The sequence below is a fragment of the Mirounga angustirostris genome, unplaced genomic scaffold (genome assembly GCF_029215605.1).
Source record: "Mirounga angustirostris isolate CCGP_5_RB_7025 unplaced genomic scaffold, mMirAng1.0.hap1 SCAF_8, whole genome shotgun sequence".
Taxonomy (NCBI): domain Eukaryota; kingdom Metazoa; phylum Chordata; class Mammalia; order Carnivora; family Phocidae; genus Mirounga; species Mirounga angustirostris.
In genome coordinates this window covers 91,227,416-91,253,433 of record NW_026991716.1, presented here as the reverse complement: position 1 = coordinate 91,253,433, position 26,018 = coordinate 91,227,416, and the positions used below count along the sequence as shown (strand labels likewise).

General features: G+C 38.6%; 1 long non-coding RNA gene and 1 pseudogene across 3 annotated transcripts in view; both read left to right on the top strand.

The window, feature by feature from the left end:
- Positions 1-26,018, top strand: part of LOC123836298 (uncharacterized) — a 178,036-nt gene that overhangs the window by 131,066 nt on the left and 20,952 nt on the right. For 2 of the 3 annotated variants that reach the window (XR_010413716.1, XR_010413715.1), the window contains exons 2-4: positions 2,595-2,717; positions 8,953-9,059; positions 13,539-13,652. This is a non-coding gene — a long non-coding RNA (uncharacterized LOC123836298). The remainder of the gene's footprint in view (positions 1-2,594; positions 2,718-8,952; positions 9,060-13,538; positions 13,653-26,018) is intronic. The other variant, XR_006788928.3, reaches the window with a different exon arrangement.
- On the top strand, positions 4,092-5,818 carry LOC123836486 (tigger transposable element-derived protein 1-like; annotated as a pseudogene).

Genomic DNA, 26,018 nt, shown 5'->3' with positions numbered 1-26,018 from the left:
CTTAGGGATAAACTTAACAAAAGAAGCACAAAACTTATAATTTGAAAACTATAAAATATCATTGAAAGAAATTTTAAAAGACCTATGTAAATGGAAAGACATTCCATGTTCATGGATTGGAAGACACAATATTGTTAAGATGTCAGTGCTCTCCAAATTGATCTACAGATTCAACACAATCTCTGTCAAAATTCTCTATCAAAACTCTATCAAAATGCCTTATTTAAAGAAACTGACAAATATCTGATACTACAATTAATATGAAAATGCAAGGGACTCAGAATAGCCAAAACAACCTTGAAAAAGAAAAACAAAGTTGAAGGATTCACACTTTCTCATTTTAAATCTATTACAAAGCTACAGTAATCAAGACAGTGTGTTTCTAGTATAAAGATAGATATATAGGTCAATGTAATAGAATTGAGACTCCAGAAATAAGCCCAAACATTTATGGTCAATTGATCTTCAACAAGGGTGCCAAGACCATTCAGTGGGAGAAGAATAGTCTTTTCTACAGGTGTTGCTGGACAATTGGATACCCACATGCAAAAGAATGAAACTGGATCTCTACCTCATACCATATACAATAATTAATTCAAAATAAATCAAATACCTAAATGTAAGTGCTAAAATTCTTAAAGAAAACATAGGTGTAAATCTTCATGACCTTGGATTTGGCAGTGGTTTTTTTTTTTTATGTTATGTTAATCACTATACATTACATCATTAGTTTTTGATTTACTGTTCCATGATTCATTGTTTGCGTATAACACACAGTGCTCCATGCAGAACGTGCCCTCTTTAATACCCATCACCAGACTAACCCATCATCCCACCCCCCTCCCCTCTAGAACCCTCAGTTCATTTTTCAGAGTCCATCATCTCTCATGGTTCGTCTCCCCCTCCAATTTCCCCCCTTGGCAGTGGTTCCTTAAATATAACATCAAAAGCACAAGCAACCAAACTGAGAATAGATAAATTGAACATCATCAAAACTAACAAGTTTTATGCTTCAAAGAATGCAACCAATAAAGTGTAAAGACAGACCATAGAGATGGAGAAAATATTTGTAAATCATATATCTGACAAGTGTTTATTATTCAGAATATATAAAGAACTCTTGAAATTCAGTAACTAAAAATAAATAACCCAATTTAAAATTGGGCAAAGTATTTGGATAAATCTTTCCCCCCCAAAAATACAAATGCCTAAAAAGATACAAATGCCAAATAAGCACATAAAGTAATACTCAACATCATTTGTCATTAGGGAAATGCTATTCAAAACCACAATGTGATACCACTTCACACTCAGTAGAGTAGCTATAACCAAAGAAATGAAAAATAATAAGTGTTGGGAAGATGTGGAGAAATTAGAATCCTCACATATTGCTGCTGAAAATTAAAATTGTGTGGCTATTTAGGTAAAAATTTTGTCATTTCTTCAAAAAGTTAAATCATAGAGTTACCATAGGATCCAACAATTCCACTCTTAGCTATATCCCCAAGAAAACTGAAAACATATATTCACATGAAAACTTGTACACCAATGTTCATAACATTATTCATAATAGCCAAAAAGTGGAAACAACTCAAGTGTCCAACAACTGATGAATGTATAAACAAAATGTGGTAATTGCATACTATGGAATATTATTTAGCATTAAAAAGGAATGAATTACTGATACATATTACAATATAGGTGAACCTTGAAAACATGCTAAGTGAAAGAAGCTGCAAAATGCCACATATTATGTGATCTATTTATATAAAGCCCCAGGATAGTCATAGCCATAGTAACAAATTTGATTAATGGTTGCCAGGGACTGAGGGAGTGACTGCTAATGGGTGTGAGGTTTTTTTGTGGGCTGATGAAAATGTTGTGGAAATACATAATGGTTGTTGCTGCATAACTTTTAAAACCTGCTTAATTGCACACTTCTAAAGGGTACATTTTATGGTATGTGCATTATATCTATTTTTTAAAAATACAGTAATCTCTATATTGGTAAAAGTATATAATGACACTTAATAAGCACGTCCTAGAAAACACAAGTGGAAGCTGGCCTCATGATGCTCTTTCTTGGTGCTTTTATTATTAATCAATCAGGTTAAGCTGCTCTTGGTGTGTTCAAGTGATCTCAGAGACAAAACCTCCACCCCAACCAAGTTATTACCCTCTCTGCACCTCATCTCTCAGAAGGGCTCTAAGGCTCACCTCTGAGCCCCTGTGCTTGGGAGTGTGGTGAACCATTTATGTATCAACTACCTTGTGCTCTGATGCTGGTGTCTTGGGAGCATGCCCACAGTGGTGACTGAAGGGAGAGGGACTATTTCTGAAGTGATGGGCTGATCTCATTAGTATGGGGCAGAATGGGGCCTCTTCAGAGCCTAGATCAGTTGACTGTTATGAAGGGAACGCAGTGAGTGTTACATTCTCTCATTTTTTCCTGTGTAAACACTGGCATTGTATCTGTCTGGCCTAAATGCTACCACTCATCTCAGCCAGACTAAACCTTCCTCCCCACACCCCCATGTGGACAACCTGGACCATGGGAAACCTCTGATACTGATGGGAATGTTTTGTATTCTCAGGTTTGGCTATGTGGAAAGAAGGATGCGAGTTACTGCAGGTTCCAGCCCACCGTGGAGATGCTCATCCTTTGTTTTGACTTCTAGGAAGAACAGCCTCTGAAATGAATAATCCCACATATCCAGGTATTTTAAGCTTCTAATAGTAGAAAAGAAAAATTCTTTAGTTTTGGGAAATCAGAGTTGGAGTAATATCCTGAATTCTTCTAAAAGGTTTTCCTTCAGGGACTAACCCACCCAAATCACAAATCAGAATCAAAGATTCAGAACACCATCAGAACTGATAGATTTTACTTCCCACTGAAGCAAATCTATTAATTTTCATTTTTCAATGTTCTCTTATCCTGTTTTGTCTCAAATAGACCTTCATCTTTTCCAGATTCTTCCTATTCAATTTTTTTTCCTTCCTTCTCATCTCTAAAAGGAGAACCAAGAAGTCTTAAATGACTTACTTGCTACTGTTGTGACCTCTGGTGTCTTCACTTTTTCAGCATTGTATTTTTGAAGAGTGAATTGGTGAAGTTAACTTTAGTCTCAATGACTAATAATACTGACCTTTCTCTTGAAGATGATGTGAGAATTAACACCTTATGAGTAATGCTTACAGGAAGAAAAAATTAAGTTACCTAGGTATTAAATGATCATTTAGGTAATATATAATTACTCAAAATGCCCTCATTTGTATTGAACTATATATCTAGATGTCATTATGCTGTCTCGGAAAGAACACTTCATCATGAACCTAATGCTTATTTATAAGGCAGAGCTTTGCAGAATATCTATCTTGGCTCAACCAAGACTCCACAGGTCATTCTTATAGTAAGTAAGTAAACAACTGAGTCAGAAATAATTGGCCATGAAGGATATGTTTTCTAATTCAAACTACTTAAAATGTATAAACTATGATTCACATGCCTTTAGGAATGCTTTCAATAAAAGGTATACTCCACCCATTTATTTTTACTTTGAAAAGTGGATCATTGACCTCTCTTTCCTTTGGTCAAGATGCATGAGATCCAGGAGAGATGAAATCTGGTTTGTACAATCAGCATACAGGCATACATCATTTTATTATGCTTTGCTTTAGTGTACTTCACAGATACTGTGGTTTTTTACAAATTGAAGGTTTGTGGCAAAGCTATTGGTGCCATCGAGCAAGTCTATTGGTGCCATTTTTCCAACAGTGTTTACTAACTTTGTGTCTCTGTGTCACATTCTGGTAATTCTCACAATATTTCAAACTTTTTCATTTGTATTAAATTTGTTATGGTGATCTGGGGTCAGTGATTTTTGATGTCACTATTATAATTGTTTGTAGGAGCCACAAGTTATGGCCATATAAGATGGCAAACATAAATGTGTGTGTTCTGACTGCCCCACCCACTGGCCATCCCCCCATTTCTCTCACTCCCTATTCCGTGAGACACAACAATATTGAAATTAGACCAATTAATTACCCTACAATGGCCTCTAAGTGATCAAAAGAAAGTCACTTAAAATCAAAAGCTAGAAATGATTAAGCTTAGTGAAAAAGGCATATTGAAAACTGAGGTAGGCCAAAATTTTCTAGGCCTCTTGTGCCAAACATTTAGCCAAATTAGGAATGCAAAGGGAAAGTCCCTGAAGGAAATTAAAAATGCTACTCCAGTTAACACACAAATAAGTAAAACGGCCTTATTGCTGATATGGAGAAAGTTTTAGTGATCTGGATAGAAGATCAAACCAGCCACAACATTCCCTTATGCCAAAGCCTAATCCAGAGCAGAGTCCTAACTCTCTTCAATTCTATGAAGGCTGAGAGAGATGAGGAAGCTGCAGAAGAAAAGTTTGAAGCTAGCAGAGGTTGGTTCATGAGGTTTAGGGAAAGAAGCCATCTCCATAACATAAAAGTGCAAGGTTAAGCAGCAGGTACTGATGTAGAAGCTGCAGCAAGTTAGCCAGAAGATCTAGCTAAGATAATTTATGAAGGTGGTTATGCTAAACAACAGATTTTCAATGTAGATGAAACAGCCTTATATTGGAATAAGATACCATCTAGGACTTTTATAACTAGAGAGGAGAAGTCAATGCCTAGTCCAAAGCTTCGAAGGACAGGCTGGCTCTCCTATTAGGGACTAATGCAGCTGGTGAATTTCAGTTGAAGCTAATGCTCACTTACCATTCTAAAATTCCTAGACGCCTTAAGAATTATGCTAAGTTTATACTACCCATGCTTCAGAAATGGAACAACAAAGCTTAGGTGACATTGCAGCTGTTTACATCATGGTTTATGGAATATTTTAAGGCCCCTATTGAGACCTACTGCTCAGAAAAAAAAAAAAAGATTCCTTTCAAAATATTACCATTCATTGACAATATACCTAGTCACCTAAGAGTTCTGATAGAGCTATATAGCAGGGTTAATGTTTTCATGCCTACAAACACAGCATCCATTCTGCAGCCCATGGATCAAGTAATTTTGTCTTTCAGGTCTTATTATTTAAGAAATACATTTTGTAAGGCTATTACTACCATAGAGAGTGATTCCTCTGATGGATCTGGGCAAAGTAAATTGAAACACCTTCTAGGAACTTTTTACCATTCTGAATGCCATTACATTTGAGATTCATGGGAAGAGGTCAGAATATCAACATTAACAGAGTATGGAAGAAGCTGATTCCAACCCTCACGGATGACTTGGAGATGTCCAAGACTCCAGTGAAGGAAGTAACTTCAGATGTTGTAGAAATAGCAAGAGATCTAGAATTAGAGGTGGTGCCTGCAGATGGGACTGCATTGCTGCAATCTCATGAGAAAACTTGAGCAGATGAGGAGCTGCTTCTGATGAATGAGTAAAGAAAGTAGTTTCCTGAGGTGGAATCTACTCCTGGCGAAGATGCTGTAAAGACTATTGAAATAACAGCAAAGTACTTAGAATAGCCCATAAACTTAGTTGATAAAGCAGCCGCAGGGTTTGAGAGGTTTGACTCCAATTTTGAAAGAAGTTCCACTATGGGTTAATGCTATCAAACAACACTGCCTGCTACAGAGAAATCATTCATGAAAGGAAGAGCCAATCAATGTGGCAACTTCATTGTTGTCATATTTTTTTTTAATTGCCACAACCACCCCAACCTTCAGCAATGACCACCCTGAACAGTCAGCAGCCATCAACATCAAGTCAAGACCCTTCATCAGCAAAATGATTACAACTTGCTGAAAGCAAAGATGATGATTGGCATTTTTAGCAATAAAGTATTTTTTAATTGAGCAATATACATCTTTTAGAAATACACTATTGCACACTTAATAGACTACAGTATAATGTAAACATAACTTTTACATGTTCTAGGAAGACAAAAAATTCACTTGACTCACTGTACTGCAATATTCACTGTATTGTGGTGGTCTGGAAGTGAACCTGCAGTATCTCTTGGGTTTGCCTATATAATTTCAGCGTTTAAACCACTGTTTCCTCCTATAGTAGTTCTCTTTTCTTACCAGGCTTTACAGAGTAGTTTCTCCCTTGTCTTACAAAAAGAAAAATGGTTTTTACCTGTTGATTTGTGTTTTATGAGAATTCCCTGCTTTTCTCTGCTCATGACTAGACAATTCCCTGTGGATAATATTTGATGTGCTCTGTCATAACAAAATGTATTGATATTCCTGTACATCTCGCTTGAGTAGTTGGCTTATTAGGCAATACACTGGCATTAAAATTCTCATATATTCAGGACAGTTCTCTATACCTAATTAAAGCCCAGTGTTTTTACATTTAAAATGACAATTAAATTTACAAGAAAAGCTTTTAGTTGGCATTTGTGATTGTACCACAAATTCATCTCGCTTTCTGAACCTTTGTCTATTCCAAAGCTCCTCTATGTGAGTTCTTTAACGGTCTGGTTAACAAAGTTTCCACCCCTTTAAAAAGTTTAACATCAACTAGGGAACTATGAGTCATCATTGCTAATAAATATTAAGGCTAGAGTTGAATTATGGTTTTATCCTGGGGTCAGTTCTAAATGGAATGGTATCTACATGATGCCACAATCATCAACTGAAGAGTTTTAGGAACAATTAATCTTTTGGTTATGTTATCTGGATTTTTTTTCTTTTTAAAAAATTAAATGCTTTCATTGAGTCATACAAACTGTCTATTTCAGGCTTAAGTGAGTCTCTCATTAGTCCAATCATTGTATTAAATATTTGTAGGAGATAATTAATGATCATTTTGAGATGACAACATGATATTCTTGCTGATTCAAGAAGAGTTGCTCAATTAAACTGATATACCAGAAAAAGGTGAGAAAAATATACTGTAAAAGTTTTAAGTTTTTCAGATGTCACCAGATGAGAGTGATGAGTTCAGTAACAGCGTCCTGTCCCTCTGAGTTTCCTTTTCCAAGTTAACGTCTTTCTTCCTCTTCTAGCCGAAGCATCATCATTTTTCCATTTATTTTTTGCCTTTGAAGGTGATAGTAGGATTTCATGTATGGCTTTTGCCAACTACTTAAGCCTAAATATTTTAACTCTAAAAATTGGTATAATCATATAGAAGCAACAGTTGAGGTGACAGTGTTTATAATGTTTCTTGAGATCTGCAGATGTTGTTGTAACAATGTAATATGAGTTGTTACTGAGAGCCCCTATATTCTCTGAATCTGGTTTAAAGAGATTTCAACCTCTTTCTTATGGACCCAGAATGTTTTTAAAAATTCTCACAAGAAAACCAGCTCCTTAGTTATTTAAAAAAAAAAACTGAAAGACCAGAATGCCTGAATATTTATCCAGAAGTAGTTTAAGAAAGAGCTAGGTTTTGGGGGGATTTGTTTTGCAAGGGATTAGAAATGGAGTTCAAACTACAAATAAGAAATTTTTCAGTATTCCAGAAAAGGATCATTGGTATATTAGAGAAAGGAGTTGAGAAATGGCAGGAAATCAAGAATTATTAATGGGAAAATAAAAACAGAATGATACTATTATGTAGAGTTTATATACATGTAGAGCTTTAAAGTTTAGAAAGTATTTCTATAGGTTAATTCAGTCCATTTGTACAACATCCCCATGGGATAGGTGGGGCAAAATCTGTGTTTTATGTTTGAGAAAACTGCTATCTGGGGAGGCTAAATAATTTGCCCAAGATTTCATGGCTACCGTTTTACTGAATCAGGATTTGAACATGTCTGATTCTCGGGAGTGATTGTACTGTGCTTTAGAAAGGAAGACAGAACTTTTGCTTGCATAAGAAAGATAACATTTCTAACAGTTTGCTTTAAGATGAATTGCTGTCTTTAGACTTAACATGGATATCCCAGGTACTTGGTCAATGAGAATACATTGGTGCACACATCTGTCTACTCCAATCACCTGGTTCTTTTGTGTTCATTTTGGTCAGGTGAAGACTGAACCCCCAAGGAAGAGGGATCTGCTTTTAGAGTTTCATTGGGTTGTCCTAAGTTAACTGTGTGGTACCATTATTGTCCCTTCTTACCCAGTGCTTTCTCTTCTTGTGGAGTTAATTCTGTCCCAACAGCTCATTCTCAGTGAATGAGTAGGAAATGGGAATAGAAAGGGAATGGGTGAGCAGTGCCAGGAAGAGTGAGCAGGTGTTAGGAGGCAGTAAGCTCAGGGTTCACTTCAACTTCATGGGACGATGAAGAGCTACTTACGCCTTCCTGAAACTCAACCTCTTTAAAACGTTGAGTTTGAGGACAAAGAATTGGTGCATTGAAAATGGAGACATGGTTGTGGGAGAACTGAGGTAGACAGGTTTGGATGTTATTTGTTTACTTGTCCCTGAAATTAGCACTCACACAAACTGGATGAAGGGGTCCCTTTTGCAGAGTTACATTTACTATCTACGGCTTTCCTTTAGGTTAGTGAATTTAACAATATGAATGAAAATAGATGACAGGATTCTGAGGTTGGCAAGAGGTTTTTTACTTAGCTCAATTCATCAAAGGATGGGCTCTGGATAGGAAATGGAAGGGGTAAGAAAGTAGATCTTATCGAAAATGAGAAGCAATTTGAACAGTTATTCCAGGGGAGATACCACTTTCTAGGGCATATTAAAGTCTCCGGGATGCCATGTATAGTTTGGAAGAGAAAAAAAGTAATATACCAAATTTTTGCATATTTCAAATTATAGAATATGAAGTTTTACCAAATCTTTTTAGCTGAAGATTTTCAGAAAACCATGAGAAATCATCTGGGCCAGGGGCTTTAGTTAGAGAAGTTTCAGAAACCCAAAATAAAAAGGAACCACTAATTCCTAGAAGGAAAACAGTTTTGAAGGAAACAAGGATTATCCCAACCCCAATGCTAATGAAAACTGATAGTCCAGGTGATTTCTGTTTGACAAAGAGATTGTCACTGTTGACAGGGATGACTGGCAGGGTGGAAAAATGAAGGAAAAATAAAGCTTTGCAGAAAAACTTCAGAGGAAATTTGACACCTTCAAAACCACAGGTGTGAAGTTAAGTGAAACTGGTAAGTAAAAGTTGGTGTTGTTTTTCAGGGTCTGACACTCTACATACTTTTAGTTCAAAATTTAGGAGTCTGAACAGAGCATATGAGAGAAGTTGGAACATGGGAGGCCAGGAATTGAGGGGTTAGAGAATTGTTTTCTGCCCTGAAAGCCTCCTTAGACTTTATTCTTAAATGTGTTCTACTGTACTCACTGAGAGCTCTAGGAAGACAAGGTAGCTTCTTTTTCTACCAACCCAGCCTGTTTTAAATTCCAGGCTGCAGTGGGCTTTCTAATCCAGCTCTCAGTGGTCATTTATTGAGTGCCTGAGCTTGGTGTGTGTAGATATAAAAATGTTTTAATACACGGCCCTTGCCTTCAATGATTATAAATAATGAATGAATTCCGCCTGAAGATGGATTATTCTGAAATAGAACTAATAATAAAAACTAAAACATAAATATCAAGTAGTATAAATATTAATTTTTCTAGGAATTCAGAGATGGGAGCTACAGTAGTTGGAGAAACCTTTTTGGAAGAGATGGAAGTTGAGTTACATCCCTAAAGCTGAGTAGATTCCAGACTGGGTGAGGATGGGGTTGGAGTGAGGGCTTGTGAAGAAATGGGGTGAGAAATGGGAGGGACACTTCCCAAGGGGCAAAGAAGCTGCTGGAGCAAAGGGACAAGGGATTAAATTTAATAACCCTGAGATGTACTATCTGAGAAACCAAACAGTGACATTTGTAACAATTACTCTTGTTTGGCTCTTCAAGCTAAGCATTTGGGTTTGCTGAGAATTTGAACAGTTGATTGTTTTAAAGAGAGGGAAGACTGACCTAAAGTGAGGGGCACTGGACCTAGGGCTGAATCCTGGCCCTGCCATTCTTTAGCAACATGGTTTCCAACAAGTTTACCTCTTCATGCCTCAAGTTCTTAAATTTTAATTGGGGTTAATATTAGTATTTAATATTGGTATTTGTGAAGTTTAACAAAGAAAATATTTAATATGCTTATTATAGTACTTGGCCCAATAAATCTTACTGTATTAATTTTGTATTTGATGTAATAGAATCATAAATAATATTAACAATAATAGCAGTAATAAAATTTCAAAGCCAAGTAACATTATGAAAGTCTTAACATGTGCATGAGCACAGAGATTATCTGCAAAGAGTGGATCTTCAGAACCCACTTTTGTCTTCTGATCTCCAAGAAAGATGAAAAAAAGAAAACAATAGCTTTTTTCTTCTCTGACCCTCTCCCCAAGTCCAGTAGTCCCTGAGTGGTCATGAGGATCCCACCACATGCTTTTGCTTGGGTTCACATTGCTTTCCCTGGTGCTGAGGAGGAAGGTACTGAGCTCACTACCTGAGCCAAGATGAAGCTGAATGCTTTCCTGCATTTCCATATGCCATGGGCAGTCTCAATTACCAGTGCCTTTTATTTATACAATTCACATTAAGCTGTTTATTTCTTGCCTCTCTTTTTAGCAGGGTAAGCAAGTCAGGGCGGGCCACTTTCTAGTAGATTGTGAGAAAATAGATTTCAGCAATAGCTTGACTTGTGGGTCTGATGTGGAGAGAAGAGAGTCAAAAAGAAATATTCTTGTGGCTTTCTATATGACTGAGAGGTAGCGAGGCTGTTGTTTGCTAGAGCAGCCAATTAAGAAGAGTGACATTCTGGCCACTGAATGTTAATAGGCCGAAGTGGAAGTGCGGTGACCAAAGTTGAGTCATAACTTGAGAGGAAACTAGTCTTACCCATGTTTTTTTGTTCTTTAGTGCAGACCCTTAGTAAGCTCTTCGAAGACAGTGGCTTTCTACAGAGGAGAGCGACAGTAACCGTTGGCCACAGCAAATGGCTCTTCTCACCCTTGTGTCGGAACAAGAACCAATTATGAGAAGCCTGGGTTTGGCTCACTTTTGGTGTGGTTAGTGTTGGTGGGAAGGTTACTTACAGGTTTCTTCATTTATTAATGCATTTGGTCTCAGACAGGCCCTCAGAACCTTCGATGATTATGACTGTATTGGTCTGGCCAGCTCTGTCCAGGTTGTTAACAGTATTCAAACCACCTCTGTACTCCTGGAGAGTGTCTCACCAAGCCCCTCTCTGTCTGGCTTGAGGCTCGGTGAGGGATCCACTAGTAGCTCTTTGAATATGAAACCTGGGTGACCTTGCACCATTCTTGAAGACTGACCTAAGACTTAGAGTGTTTTGGGACTTCTCCAGGGGTTTTATTTGACAACAGGAATATAGAGGACCTCTGTTTCAATGCTAGAAACTGCCACTTTGTCCCAGGTTTATTCTTGGGGGTGACTGATAATCTGAACTCTTCAAACTTAAGGGAGAGCCCAGTGCCTATGCCGGAATAAATATGCAATTTGTACCAATTCTATTATGGAGGAAATTAGCTTTACAAGAGCTGAAATGAACAATGTCTAATACTCCTCCATCCCAAAGTAGATAAAATAGTGCTCCTCTTGTCATGTTGGCACAGGCCTGGCCTCCTTATTATTGTCACTCTTACACTCGATGATGTTATTTTTCTAATTTGCAGATATTCTCGGGTTGAAATTTGCCATGGCAACAAATCTTGCCCAGTGTTCTGTTTCAATTAGTTTACTGAATGAGCATCATTTATAACACCTGTTGCCATTTTCCTCTTAGGAACTTGGTTCAAAATCAGATTCATGTTGTAGATGAGACCTAAGTAATTCTTTTCTAGTTCCTTTGAGGAGCCCTCTGCTAGCATTCTTGCAGGCCAGAAACCAAAACCTTCCCTTCACAAAGAAGCCTTCTTCCACAGTAGAAGTGCCAATAAATACACAGGTAGATTCTAGGAATACTCGCACATCTCTCCTCTTGCCAGATAGCAAAATAATTTCTTAAGGTGAATCACTGGAAAATAATACCACTTTGTATTGCCTTCATGTTTTCTACTGCGAGAGGCTCTTACGTAAGTCAGCCCCCATGATTTGCCAGGCATGCTCTTTAAGCCAAGGGGTAGCTGATTGGTCGTTTTTGATGTGAATCAGAGCTTCGTTTCAGCAGCTGAAGTCCCTATCACCATCAAAAGCCAGATGTTGTTCTGCTTTCCTGTTAGAAGGTAACTGACAATCTCTACATACTTAAGAAGAAAAATCTATTGAGTAATGGATTGGGTTCCAACGTTCAAAAAATAAAACTTAAAAAAATAAGACAAACAAGTGGGAATTCCCGTTCTGTTATCTAACTCAACTCAAACCTGGCAGGAAGACTAATAGGGAAGCCTAGAGATTTGGAAAGGAGCACCCATGTGCCTTGCAGGTTCTGTTCCACACTCAGGAAGGATGACCAGGTATTTTAGTCAAGGGCATGAAGGGTGGGATTTTACTGCTGCCTCTGTTCATGGCAAATCATTTCCCAAGCAGGGTTTCCTTTTCTTCCTTAAGTTAAAATAGACTTAAAAGATGTCCTTCCTCACAATGGTAAACAACTCTCTGAAGTAAAAGTCATCTAGATAACCTCTATAAAAGAACTTCTCTAGTTGATTCCACTCCACTAGTACAACAAAGTTAGAAAGAAAAACCTTGACTCAAGTTTTACCAAATGTATAAATGCTCTTAGTCAAAGGAGCTCACCTGGTTGGGGAATGAGGAAATATAAATTCAAGTGTAAGATTAATCATAAGAAATCCACTTAGAAGTTTTGGTGTTTTCTTGCTCCTGGTCAGTATATCCTTTTTTTAATGTATAAAGCTACTGTCTCTCATTATTAAGCTATTGCCTCCCGGCATCAAACCCATCCTTCTAAACTTTGCTTTGGGTTGCTGGGTCTCTGTAAAACACACGTCCTTCTCTATTGCTGCTAGTTCCCTATCAGGCTCTGCCTATAGGAGAGGCTAGAGGGAGACTATAAGCCTAGAGAAGGAGAAAGTTTGTCTTCCTTCCTGCTACCTCTGAGCTCAGATTTGCTGGCTGTTTTCTTCCCCTCCAGTATCACCCAGCAGCACTCCTTTACTCAGGCCATGGCAGTTCATTCCAACAGCAGGAGTTGACACCAGTGTGCAGTTTTTCCAAAACTTGTAGAACCTGTCTCATGCCACCCCCTCAGAGACACTGTCTCCTCTCAGTTGGCAGCACCCTTAGAGGTCTGAGCCAACCCCACAGGCCCTGCTGCTGGCCTTAGATATACCAGCAGCAGCCAGCTACCACCTGCTCCTGGGAGGTCTGGATCTACCCTGCACAGGGCCCATTTTCTAGGGTCTGACGCCCAGTACCATTAGAGCAGGCTCCCTCCTCAGACGTTTGAGAGTTGGATCCATTGGGGTCCTCTCTCCAAGCTTCTGGTTTTAATAATTCTCATCTCTTCTTGTTCCCCAGCCCTACCGGTGGAACTGTACTCCATTTCCATAATAACTCAGTGTTTCCTTTGTGCATGTTCTGTAATTTAATACCTAGTAAATAATTCTTTGTGTTCTTTATATCAAATTCTCTCCATTGGTGTAATTTGTCTCCTGACAGGTCCTGGACTGATAAAATAGGAGTCCTTTCCTTTACATCCCAGCTGTCTCACTTGGACTTGGACTGAATCTTGCAAGGTGTGCCTGGAGCCAACCTGAGAATGGCGCCTTTTGGGTAGGAATATCTTATTGTTATTTATTCCCTGGGCCTAAAAGACTAGCCTTCAGTGTGAGTTCTTATCCTGGGCCCCAAAAGATGTGAGAAGTCTACTTACTAGCTGAATTAACCTTTGCATGAGATGGGATGAGGAAAGTCTTTTCCTTTTAATTGATAAGGAAGATGTACAGAGGCCCCATTTTCTCATTCTAAGTTTCTATGGAAAACTAAAATGGTCAGAAGGGTTCTTTTCACTCCAGGCATCAGATGTTATAGAAATAAGAGATTGGAAAGATTTATAGCATTAGGCAAGGGAAAAAGGTTGATGGGTTTAAGTGACATAATTGGAGTTCTCAATGTTAGAAACCCCTTTTATAAGCCGGGACACCTAAAGGCCTGGCAGGTATCCATACCCGTTGGCCATCTGCATCACTATTGACTGTGTGCATATACTGAAGGATATAATGAATCATAGACATATGATCACTGCATGGAAAAAAAATGTGTTGTGCCTAGCATACTCTTTTCCATAAAGAAAGCATTATTGGGAAATGCAAACATGTGGAAACAGGCCACAAAAATGCAGCAAATTAGTCCTTATTATCCAATCATCCATGCAGGAAAGTTTTAAAAGGTAATAAAGTCCTAGGTTCTTAAAATTGGTACTTTAGCCTCACTGTTTTTGGAGTAAAATATATAGTACCGGATAACCACTGTGCATCTACGCATTTAGTTCAGCTCTTAACTACCTTTCAATACAAGAGGCATTTCAAATCATGCTGTCACCTGTTCCCAAGTTTTGTTCTGCAGATTACCATCCCAAACTATACCTCATTAAAATGAATGAAAACAAATAGGATTATCCAAGTGAATTGTCACTAATGCTATTATAAAGTAAGAATGTTTTGGCACCATTCAATAAAGCTACAATTCTAAGCTGTAAGTATAACCCATGGAAATTCGGATGACATCTCAACTCATTAGTTCGTCTGTTCCATATTCGTGCTTGTGTTTGGAATAAATGATAATGCAGTTCTCTACGCTCGCAGCATCATAAGGATCATTGTTTTCTCTAATGAACAATGATACCATTCTAAAATTCCATCGTCCTTGTCTGTCAAGTGTTCTGTTTATTATAATTTCTGAGCACAAGGGATAATCCTGTTATTTAAATATAAGTATGCCCACACTAAAAAGTCAAACCTATACGTCTTTCAAAAGCTTTTCTCAAGTTGCTTTTTAATTTTCCAGTTTGTTGGGGGAGGCACTGTGCTAAAACCTTGGATAAACTATGTGCATATTTTCTAGAGATTTTAACCATAAACATGTGTATTAGCTCAGTATACCTCTGATGAGATCTGGCCTCATTGAGAGACAGAGACAGAGAAGGAGAGAGGTGGACTGAAAGTAGAGATCAACTCTCAGAAGCAGAGGCGATGAATTATCAGAAAAAAAGGCACAGGAATGTGTATGCCTGACTCAGGGGCACCCTGAATCCAACATAGGTGAGTTGTTACAGAATGTGAAATGATCTTTAGAATGCAGTTTAAAGGTTTGGGATGTAAGTCAACATGCTGTAACCACCGTGTGCTATGACCCCATACACCACTGCATCCCCCCACTTTCCATCTGGCCAGTCTTCAGCCAGATGCACAGGAAACTGAGAATCAAAGCGACCAATGTGGTCACATGTAAACAGCGCATCTGACACTAGGGGAGTGTTGGTTTTCTAGCACAGAACTCACCACTAGGGTGACAGAAACCCTAAAGAGTGAACAGAAAAATGATGATTTCTGAGAATTCAGAACATATGCTGAAGCCACAGTGGAGAGAAGTTTGTAGCCGGTATAGAAACTCCCATTTAGGTCCAGTCGTAGTCTGGGAAATAAAGCTCAATTTTATGAGTCTTTCTTTAAATAGTTGCTTTCTGTTAAATGACCATACGATGGTGTTTCTGCCTTCCCAGTGCTAAGAGATGTAGCATTTTCCTTCCATTGAATGTGCCTCCAATGGTTGTGTATTAAAACAGTTTCATCGTTATCCCTTGGAACACTGAGTAGGAGGAAGCCAATAATGAAATGAAGACACTCAGGTGAAAGTGGGAAAGCACAAGGTGACAAATGTTCCTTTAGCTGGCTCTTACTAGCTGTGTTATCTTAGGTAAATTACCTACCATCTTTGAGGCTTAATATTTCCATCTTAAAAATGAATATGTAATAACTATCTCATAGAGCTTCTGGGATGATTGACATGAACTAATCTTTTTAAAGCATCAAACCCAGGGCCTGGCATGTTCTAGGTGCTCAGGAAATGTTAATTCCCCACCCACCACCTTCTCTTCTTTGTTATCCTTCTAGGCATCTTACCAGCTTTGAAACATTTGGGCCTAAAAATGATAAAACGGCATAACATATGTAGAGAATTTAAACTACCTTGTTGGCCAAGCTAACCAGAAAATTTTGGTTCTCCAGTCATTTTGGGAAGGCTACAAGTGGATCAAGAGTTCATCCTCCTACCTGAGGAATGTATTCCATTTCTGCTTCTTATAGATCAGAACGCCAAACTGAAAGAACTTAAAGATGGTGGGGCATGGAGGAAAAAAAAAAAAAGAAAAAGATTGATGTGATTTTGGAACAAATAAATCCACACTCTCTGGGCCAAAATAGAATATATGGATTCCACCCAAAGTTAAGTGTGGATCCCTGGGGCACCTTTGGAAATTATAGTGCTCTCAAGGGCTTTGGAATTAATATGAAGTCCCTGGCATTATATGGCCATGGATCAGGGGGACTACCTAACCTGATTTTCCCAGGATGGTCCAGAATTATGTGTGTTCTCTCAGCATAATTATTGATAGCGCCCCTTTTGTTCTTCACAATGTCACAACTTGAATGATATTTGTTTTCATTGCCAACTTAGAAGATTCTAAGTCTCCAAGTATAAGTCACTAATCAGAAGAATTTATATTGGCTCCCAATACACCGCTACTGTTATTGGTGCTCTTAATATTGCTTCTAATAAACACACATTTTCAGGAAGCTCATCCTTGCATAACACCTGAGTATACAGTAAAGAATTATTGAGGACAGCTATATTAATGAATAGTTTTAGATTTTTGATAATCCACTTCACTTGGGGCCATAACTCACATACCTGACTCATTTATTTTCTCTATTATTCTCAAACTATGTATTTTTTCATATACTTCTGAACTCTTCATTCGATTTTGTCCCTGAACACTTACATGTATCTTATTACCATAGCTTCGTAATGTCTTGATACCCGATAGGATATGTTTTCCTCTCACCCAATTTAATTCTTAGTTATTAAAAATTGCTTGACCACACTTGTAAATTTATATATAATCCATTCTTTACTGAAATGTCAAGTGACAGACTCTTATTTACACTTTGCAAAGTAGGAATATCAAAGCCCTATAAAATTTCCTCTACCAGTCTAACCTGTTCCATTTTAGGATCTCAGGTTTAACTGTACACCTGGATTTAATTTTTCATATGTTTATACATGTTATGGATGGGTGGTGAGATGTGCTTGTCTTTGGTGACAAGTGTTATGAAATAAAATTTCCTCCTAATTCATAGCAGACTATTAACACAATGGTACAATCAAGACATTCATGGAAACTTAATGACAAAAACATTCCAAGAACTGCAGAAGGGCACTTCCCTCATCTTTTCATCCCACACCCATTAAAATAAAAACTCCTTTTGGCACATGCTAGGGAGAATCAAGGTAGAATGATTAGTTGGATTGTACCAAGCTATGAAGGGCCTTTACCCCTTTAAATTAGCACAAGCTAAGCTATTAAATACATATGAAAATTAATGGCATTTACAGCCATTATTGTGGCCATGATGTTTATACAAAATCCTTCACATTAATAGGAAAGAGAGTATTTATGTTAAACAAGTCCATAGTGGTTATTTTCCAACATCTTTGAAATGATTCACAAATTGGGAGAACTTTAAAATTGCTGAAGTATCAGGGATAAGCCAACAATGGGACTGTTGGGCTGCTCAGTTGTGCCCAAATCAGATTTTCTCCTTATCCCCTAGGAGTTTTCATACCAAGCTTCCCAAGTTGAATTTGTTGAGTATGATGGAACCCTTTAAGAACAGACCTACCCTATCTGTGGATTTCCCTATGAAATCTACAGATCTCAATATAAGTAAGTAGACTTGGATGGACTACAGATGTGGTCTAAGAGTCTGCAGATGCAGGTTGAATGTGTATATGATGTTAATCAAAACACATATGTAAATATGCCCTTCCTTTACCACCATGGGTACACTGTGGGCTAAGACATAGGTTTCTGCAGCACAGAGACAGGTGTTCCTATTTGGGTTATTCACTTAAAATACAATATACTCATTATCCAACTTCGACTGCTCCGGATCTCCATTTTTCCACCAAAACACGAATCTTACCACTGTACTCACTGACCATGAACTTCACTCTCTTACAAAGAAATCCTGAAAATGGAGTGAGCTAAGTACATTCTCCTATAGTCCTTGACCTCATCTCTGGAAGGGAGAATAAGATACTGTTATGGCAGCCTAGAGGCTCTACCTAGCAAGTCAAATACACAAAGCCCTTATTTTTATATCATTTCCCTCCACCATATTCCCATGTATTTTTAATCTTGAAAGCTCTTCAGAGTAAGCTTACACACACAATGACCCTCTGTGGCTTCTCCTCCAATATCTTCTTTGCTAATTGATGGCTGGAAGCCCCATGCTGGCTTTCATGATCTCCCTTTTTCTATGTCCTATCTGTGGTACACATTTAAAAATTCAACCCCAAAATATTGACCACTTAGTATGTGCCTGTCTCTGCTCTCCATGTTAAGGATGCATCATTGAACAACACCATAATCTTTGTCATTGTGGAGCTAAACTTCTAGTTGCTTCCCGAGGATCTTTGCCTTTCAACAGGCAACATGTTGGGCAAGGCTGAGCTCCAAGTTAGGGTTGTCCCAACAGAGGCAAGTTTGAATCTCTTAGTCCAAAATCTTAATTGAGGAACAATTGGAATTCAGTTATATTGATATATTACTAAAATTATATTTCCTTCCATCTTAAAGAAAATAACATGAATCTGCTTTCAGTTTTTGTTTATTACTTTATTATCATGTCTGTCTATGCTGTTTCCCTTTGGTGTTTTGGACATTAGTCATCACTGCAAGGACAGTGTATTCTGTAGTTTACATCAGCAGTTGGTGATAACTGCTGTAGTATTTAGATTTTAATCCCTCTGCAAGAATTACATCAGGACAGAAGGTGCCAAATTATATTACCATTTCAATTAATGTAAAAGGAAACTATATTTAATTCTCTCACACTCTTAATCTTCACCTTAATGCCATGATGCAGTTGAGGATAGGAAGGTTGTGTGACCAAAAATATCTTTATTTCACCCTTTCTGTGGAAGGATAGTTTAATTAGGTATACAATTGTAGATTGACAGTTATTTTCCTTGTACTTTTTTTCTTTCTCAATCCACATTTCATATTAATTTCTTAATAGAGATCCAATTTCCACTCAATATTCACATTTCCCCAACTTCTTCAAAAATGTCTCTTTATAGTTGGTTTATTTGAATGAGGTTCTAGACAAGGTCCACATTGCATTTGATTATTAACTCTCATAAGTCCCTTATAAACTAACATTATTCTCCTTTTTAATGTCATTTTTTTCTTCTGTTGAAGAAACCACATTCTTTATCATGTAGAACAATCCCATATTCTGGATTTGGTAGATTGCTTCCTGGTAATATCTTTCAACTTGTTTCTTTAATCCTTATACTTCCTATTAACTGGCAATTAGATCTTGAGTCTTGATTGATTCAGACTTAGTTGGATTTATTTATTTTTGTTTTTTGTTTTTTTTTGAGAGGGCGGCTGATGGCAAAAATGTGTCATGGGAAGATGCTGTTTGTGTCCTATTGCCTCACATCACAAAGCACCTACTGTCTGATTGTCACACTTTTAAAGGCACTAAAACTGGCCAAGCCAGTGGGTTTAGTTGTCAGCCCAATCCCTCTGTTATAAAATTCTGGCAGATTGGAGGGGGATATGTCTTAAAGTGTTTTTCTGAACATATCAGGAAAGTGTGCTTCTTTCAAAAATACAAACATTCACTAGGAAGAAAATTAAAATTACCCTCAATTTCACCTTCCAAATACAAACACAAACATGCACATGCACATGCACATAAATGCTATGTGTATAGTTTTGTATCTAGCTTTTTTCAGTTAATGTGACTTGAGAACAGCATTAAGATACACTTATCCTGTGCAACAAATAGGAAGCAAAGAGCCTCCTTGGTGTTATGATCATGAGATTTCTCTGGTATCCCGATTGAATGTCAACCCCTCATCCACTTTGAAGGCATCTAAAGTAACACAAAGTACACACCCTCTAGACCCTCTTCGTCACTGCTGGCATTTACTGGAGAGGTTTTGGATCATTTAGGTTGGGAACCAATTTGTATAGTCTGCCACTCCAGAAGGTTTTAAGATGAATCCTTGAATCAGGTTTCTCTCCTCAAAGCTTCTGGTGGCCCAAAGAAGCCAATGGTCAGACATTAAATGTGCAACTAAAAATGTGTCTTGATAGTATACCAAATCTAAAATCAGTGTCACAGGTAGATACTCTGTATTTGTGTAAAACCAAATAACCCCATATAGCATGGCTACATGTTCAAATACCCAGAAGGTCACTATTTAGCAATTTGATTGAAAATCCACACAAATATTGCAGATGCTTTCTGGGTAAAGTGGGCATCCTGGTAACATTTGTTCTGACAATATTCCAGGCCTGAATCAGCTGCATCTCACTATGATACAGAACTAGAGGCTTATCTGTGCCCCTGAGCAGATGTCTACCTAGAGCCTCTAGTATATTTTTCTTAATTGATGTTGAAATAATTCAGCTTAAAAGCCAATACTTTTCTAAGATAATCAAGAAGAAGGATAAAAAGTTTTACATTATTTTACTATAAAATGTACTCTGAATTCTAGGATGGAAAATTGCTTTCACATGACAGTGAGAGAAGATTGGCTTTTGAAGGTTTCTTTGGGTAGCCAAGCACCAAAGACCAGTACTTCAAAAGTGAGATGTTTTGCTTTTTGTGTCACAGCTCTGGGTACTGAGATTTATTCTGAAAGTATGGAAGAAGCATAGGGCCTCCTTCTTATGTTGCTTGTGGGCCCACAGAGTGGTGTGATGCTTCTGCGTGGAGAGAAGTCTGCAACAGAAGACAGCTTTGGTACCTGTGCTTGAGCCCATACTGAGTGCCAGCAGCTCTTTCGTCTCAAGTGAGGACAGAGTAAAATTTAATACACTAGAGAACATTGGCCATGTTTCTCCAGTTTCCTGACCGAATGTCAACCCCCCACCTACCCTACAGACCGTCTAAGTAACAAATACATGCCCTCTAGAGCCTAGTTGCCATTGCTAGAGTTTCCTGAAGTGGTTTTAGATGACTTAGGTTGAGAAATACTCATTATTCTGCCACCAAAATGGTGGTAAGATCTATCATTGAATCAAGTGTGTTCTGCACCCCTCTCCTGGGGGACTCCATGTTTGAAACACTCTAGTGGAAGCTCTTAAAGAACTGCTTTCACTGAGCTGCCCTCCAAAGTTATGCTTTTGGCTTTAACACTTCAAAAAGGTAAGCAAGCAGAGGATAGCCATGTGCAAATTGCTTCTGGTTTGTTGTAAAGTGTTGTCAAGGATGGAGTCTACAAGACACTCAATGTAAGGCTACATTTGAGAAATTTCTTTTTGGGTTGAGAGCCAGGATCAACAAAAAGACTTTTCTTACAAAACTCGTGGGCATTCTCCTTTTTAATAAGTAGAGTGTGTTAGCCTAGCTGTTATAACCAAAATATCTCAGAACAGTGGCTTATACAGGATATTACAAAATATTATTATTTTGTGTAAAACTCCACAGAGAGGAGGTCCAGAGCTGGTATGAGGCTCTGCCATCATCAACACACAGCTTCCATCTTTGGGTTTAAAGTGATTGCTCCAAGGGACAAAGGACAAGAGAACCTAGAATTGGCCCACTTGTGTTCACCTCCCACTGGACGGAAATTAGTCTCATGGCCATGCCTGGCTGTGAGGGAAAATGAGAAGAGAGAAAGGAGGCATTGATATTGGTAGACAAACAGAGTCTGCAGAATTTGCCCCTCCAGCCACCCAGATATCCATGTTATTCTTCTCACACATGCAACATTCTCCATCAGATTACAGTCCAGAATCTGCACAGCCTACAGTCTCTCCCATGCCCCCCATCAAGTCTAGGTCTAACTCCTATGGTCTGGTGACCTACAAATTAAGAGACAAGTTACCTTCAGGCCCGCCTTCCATCCCAATACCACAGTAAACAGAGCTTTATGACCATTTTATTGTGGATAACCACAATAACAACTCTCATTTAGAAAAGTGAAGAATGATAAACACACAGCCGCCACAAGTCCATAGCAGCTGTCAAACACCCCTGGACAGGAATTGCAGACTCCATGCCCCTGCAGTGCAAGGGCCCCTTGTGCTGGGAGCCCCAGTGCTGGAAGCAACTCCCCTGTGTATTGCCCTCCCTGGCTCACTGGGACATGTTCTTGTCTTTATCTTTCATGGCCACATATGAAGTGAACATAGCTCATTGTCTGCTGGTGAAAGTTTAGGAGACTAAGGATTACTTTAAGGTTCAGATAGCTTTTGAAGGCCAGTCTTGTAGTTTCTTTGGCAATACAGTTCCCTTAAAACCTGGTAGACTTACGGTCTACTTGTTTCCTGTCAGTTCCAGATGCCAGTAACCACTGCCAAAGATCTCATCTATCCATACCTCTTAAGCCGGAAGATTCTGTTCTTTCATTTCCTGGTCTCCATGTTCAACATACCTCTCCCTCCCATATTGCTGGAGCTTCCCCAGAGGCCATCTGAAGCAACAGGCTTGAATGACAAGGCACCGGCCTCAATCTTTACCTTGAGAGTGGCCCCATTGTCTAGTAGGAAACATTCTGTATTAGGCTCTGAGGAAGGCTTGAATGTATTTGGTGGTACAAAAGCAGCTGTATTTGCAACCCTTTGAATTACCAGACTTTCATTCCATTTAGATTGTAGGCTGCACGTAAGAGAGAACTGCCTTGAGTAGAGATCTGCTTGCAAGCTGATGAGCACTCACCTGAGTTAAGGTCTGTTGTAAGACTTTGCTAAGGTTGCCAAATCTATCACTGATGGTAGATTTAGCAAATGTTTACCATGACACAACAATGGTCAACAGCTTTACAGATTTCAGTATCTTTGTCCTCAATGCCTGTTGCCTGACCATTAAGGCACTGTCCTCTATTTCAGGGTTTCTATTTTTACTACAGGATTCGACTTCTAGATATCTACTTTTGTATCGGTAAAATATAATCTAAGCTAATGAAACAAAAAAAATCCAAAACTGCAGTAACTTCAGCAAATAATAGCCTAAACGTCAGCAGTCCAGGTACAGAGATTCTGCCATCCTGAACACACAGCCTTTCTGAGTTCTAAATAGCTGCCCCAACTCCTGCCATTTCATCTGTATCGCATCTTTATGTCCATCGCACTAAAACTGTGAATTACACATATCAATTCCACTTATAGCCCATTGGCTAGAAGTTACTCTTTATAGCTGGGTTAGCTGTAAGAAAAAATGTGAAATATCATTTTAAGAAAGGAGTACACATGAGTGAGCAGCTATAATTCCCACTACAGAATTGAATTATCTTATTTTTGGTTTTTGTTTCTTTTAATGTCCAGGCAATCAAGAAGCCCAAAGTCAAATTTGTAGTACTTACGTATATAAATAAATACACATACACAAAGTTACTGTAGTTAAAGCATTCTATGTTTTTCCTCTGTATAGTTTTGATTTTATATTTTTATTTCATTAAACTTTTTAGATATACATACTTTACTGTAAGGTGACTCAAGTCTTTTTCAGAAAGGGCTGTGGTATAAACAAACTATAAATGTGAATATGAATAATACAAATTCTAACATGGGACACTCTCAAGTAACATTCAGCCTCATCTTCTCATTTACTTTAGAAAATGTTTGTTATCTAAAATATACCAAGACTGAACTCCATTTAACTTGCAGTGTGATGACCTGCCTAACATATTACCTGATATTACACCATTACTAAGGTTTCATTCCTTGGCTAAAGAGTTATACCATACTAAACTATAAATACTATTAGAAGTAATCATTTAAAGTAGTAATATCAGTCATCATCGCTGTAGTGAGAATTAGCTAAACACGTTTAATTGTAATACCTCTTAGAAGGGATGGGTCTAAGGAAATGTAATGCAATACCTGTGAGCCTTCATCTTGGGCACAGAGAGAAGCTCCTGGAAGGATGTAAAGTGGACACTACAGGAAGCCTCACCATCTCTGGATGGCTTGTTGAGGCACACTGGGGCAGAGGAGTAGAGGGAGGTGGAGGAGGAGCTTGATAATCGTTAACTTTTGTTGTGTCCTTATCTATGCCAAGGAACTTTTAAGGGCTTTACATGCATGTATTACCTCATTTAAAACAAGAGAGCCCTGGAAATCACACAGGGGAAGACAGACGTAGTGTGTCAGGAAACTGAATACAACTGCTAACATTGTCTTGTACTTGCTTACCAAGAGCTTTCACTGAGCTGGTCTCATTTGACCCTGCAGGACCACTGTTGAGTAGGCTGGATAAAGGTAAAGCAACAAGGTCCAAAGAGGCCAGGTAAGATGTCAGTGGCAGAGCTGAGACTCCAACCTATATCTGCCCCCCCCCCAAACTCATCTCTCTATGCCACAACCATGCCTCCCAATCCAATGTCATTTCATAAAGAGTTGGTCTCATATCTAAAAACAAAGGTTAAGGATGCTTTTAAGTGGGGATATGGGAACATTTTTAGATAAATAATGGAATAAAAGGTTTCACCATGAAAACATCATAAATACTCCAAAAGCTGAGTAAGAATTTTTCATGGTGGCTGAGGTGTTAGGCCCCCTGGTTAGGCCAGTCCCCCCCTCGTTCATGTTCCCTCCTCCTTGGGGACATTGTACCTTACCTTTATTCTTACCTTCAGCCTTTCACATTTCTAAATCTGGCCCATACCACATGAAGGGGAGCCCTCCCAGCATTGCCCCTAGCTTTTACCTCAGTGCTCTCCTTTCTTTTGTTCTCAAGCTTTTCATCAATAGGCACCATTCACACCTCACATCTATTCACACATTCGCCTGAAAACAGGTCTTTGCTTGTGATACCCATTCTCAGTAAAGTGGTTAATTATCTCCTGATGCCAAAGTCCACGGACTCTTCTCAGCTTCTTCCTTTCTTGATCTTTCTGGGGCATTTGACAGGACCAGCCACTCCCTCTCTTCTCTTTTGTCTTCCGTGACACCACCCACTCTTGGTTCACCTTCTATCTCTTGGAACGTTCTTCCTCAGAATTCTTGTTGAATTAAACTTCTCTGTCCCTCTCTCAAATATTAGGATCCCTGAGTGTTTTTCTGTTTCATTCCTATTTTCTCACTCTACCTGCTCTACCTGAATACCTGTCTCCATCTCTGTCTCCATCTTTATCTCGTCTTATATCTATATTTCCATTCCCCAGGCTCCTGAAGAAATAGCTTATCTTTTATTGGACAATGGACATTTTCTCTACCAATATCTATAAACAACTGAAATTCAGTACTTCTGAAATTGAACTTCTTACATTTCCCCTGCTCAGTCCTAGACATCTTCCCACATTGCTCATGCTAACTGGTGACACCACTATCCATCAAATTTCCCCAAGGAGAAGGCTAGGATCAGGCAGGACTCCTTCCTTTGCTGACCCCACACCCAGTCATTCTTCATGTCTTACTGATTTTGCCTTCTAGCCATCTCTGGGATCCACCATCTCCTCATCATCCTCCCCACTACAGCTTAAGTTCAGACCATCCTTGGCTCCTGCCTAGAGAGTGGCAATAGTTTCCCAATTGGTCCCAGTGCCTCTGGGCTCATTTCTTTTCCATCCAAGCAGCCTAACAAATTGGTCTTGCTAAAACACAAGTCCAGTTCTTCTTAAAACCCTTAATAAGTCCCCAAAGGCTACAAAATGAAATCAAAGCTTCTCTGTAGGGCATGCAAACTTTTTAAGAGCAGCATCCTATTTTTCTACCTCATTCCCTGTTATTCTTCCAACCATCAACTCTTCCTACCAATCCCCCCCTGCCCCCATTCCTTTATCTCATATGCTCTTCTTTTTTTCAAATTCTGTCTATAATCCTGTGTAATCTCCGCCATCTATTCAACAAGTATTCCTGAGTGTCCCTAACAGAGCTCTATTCCAAGGACATTG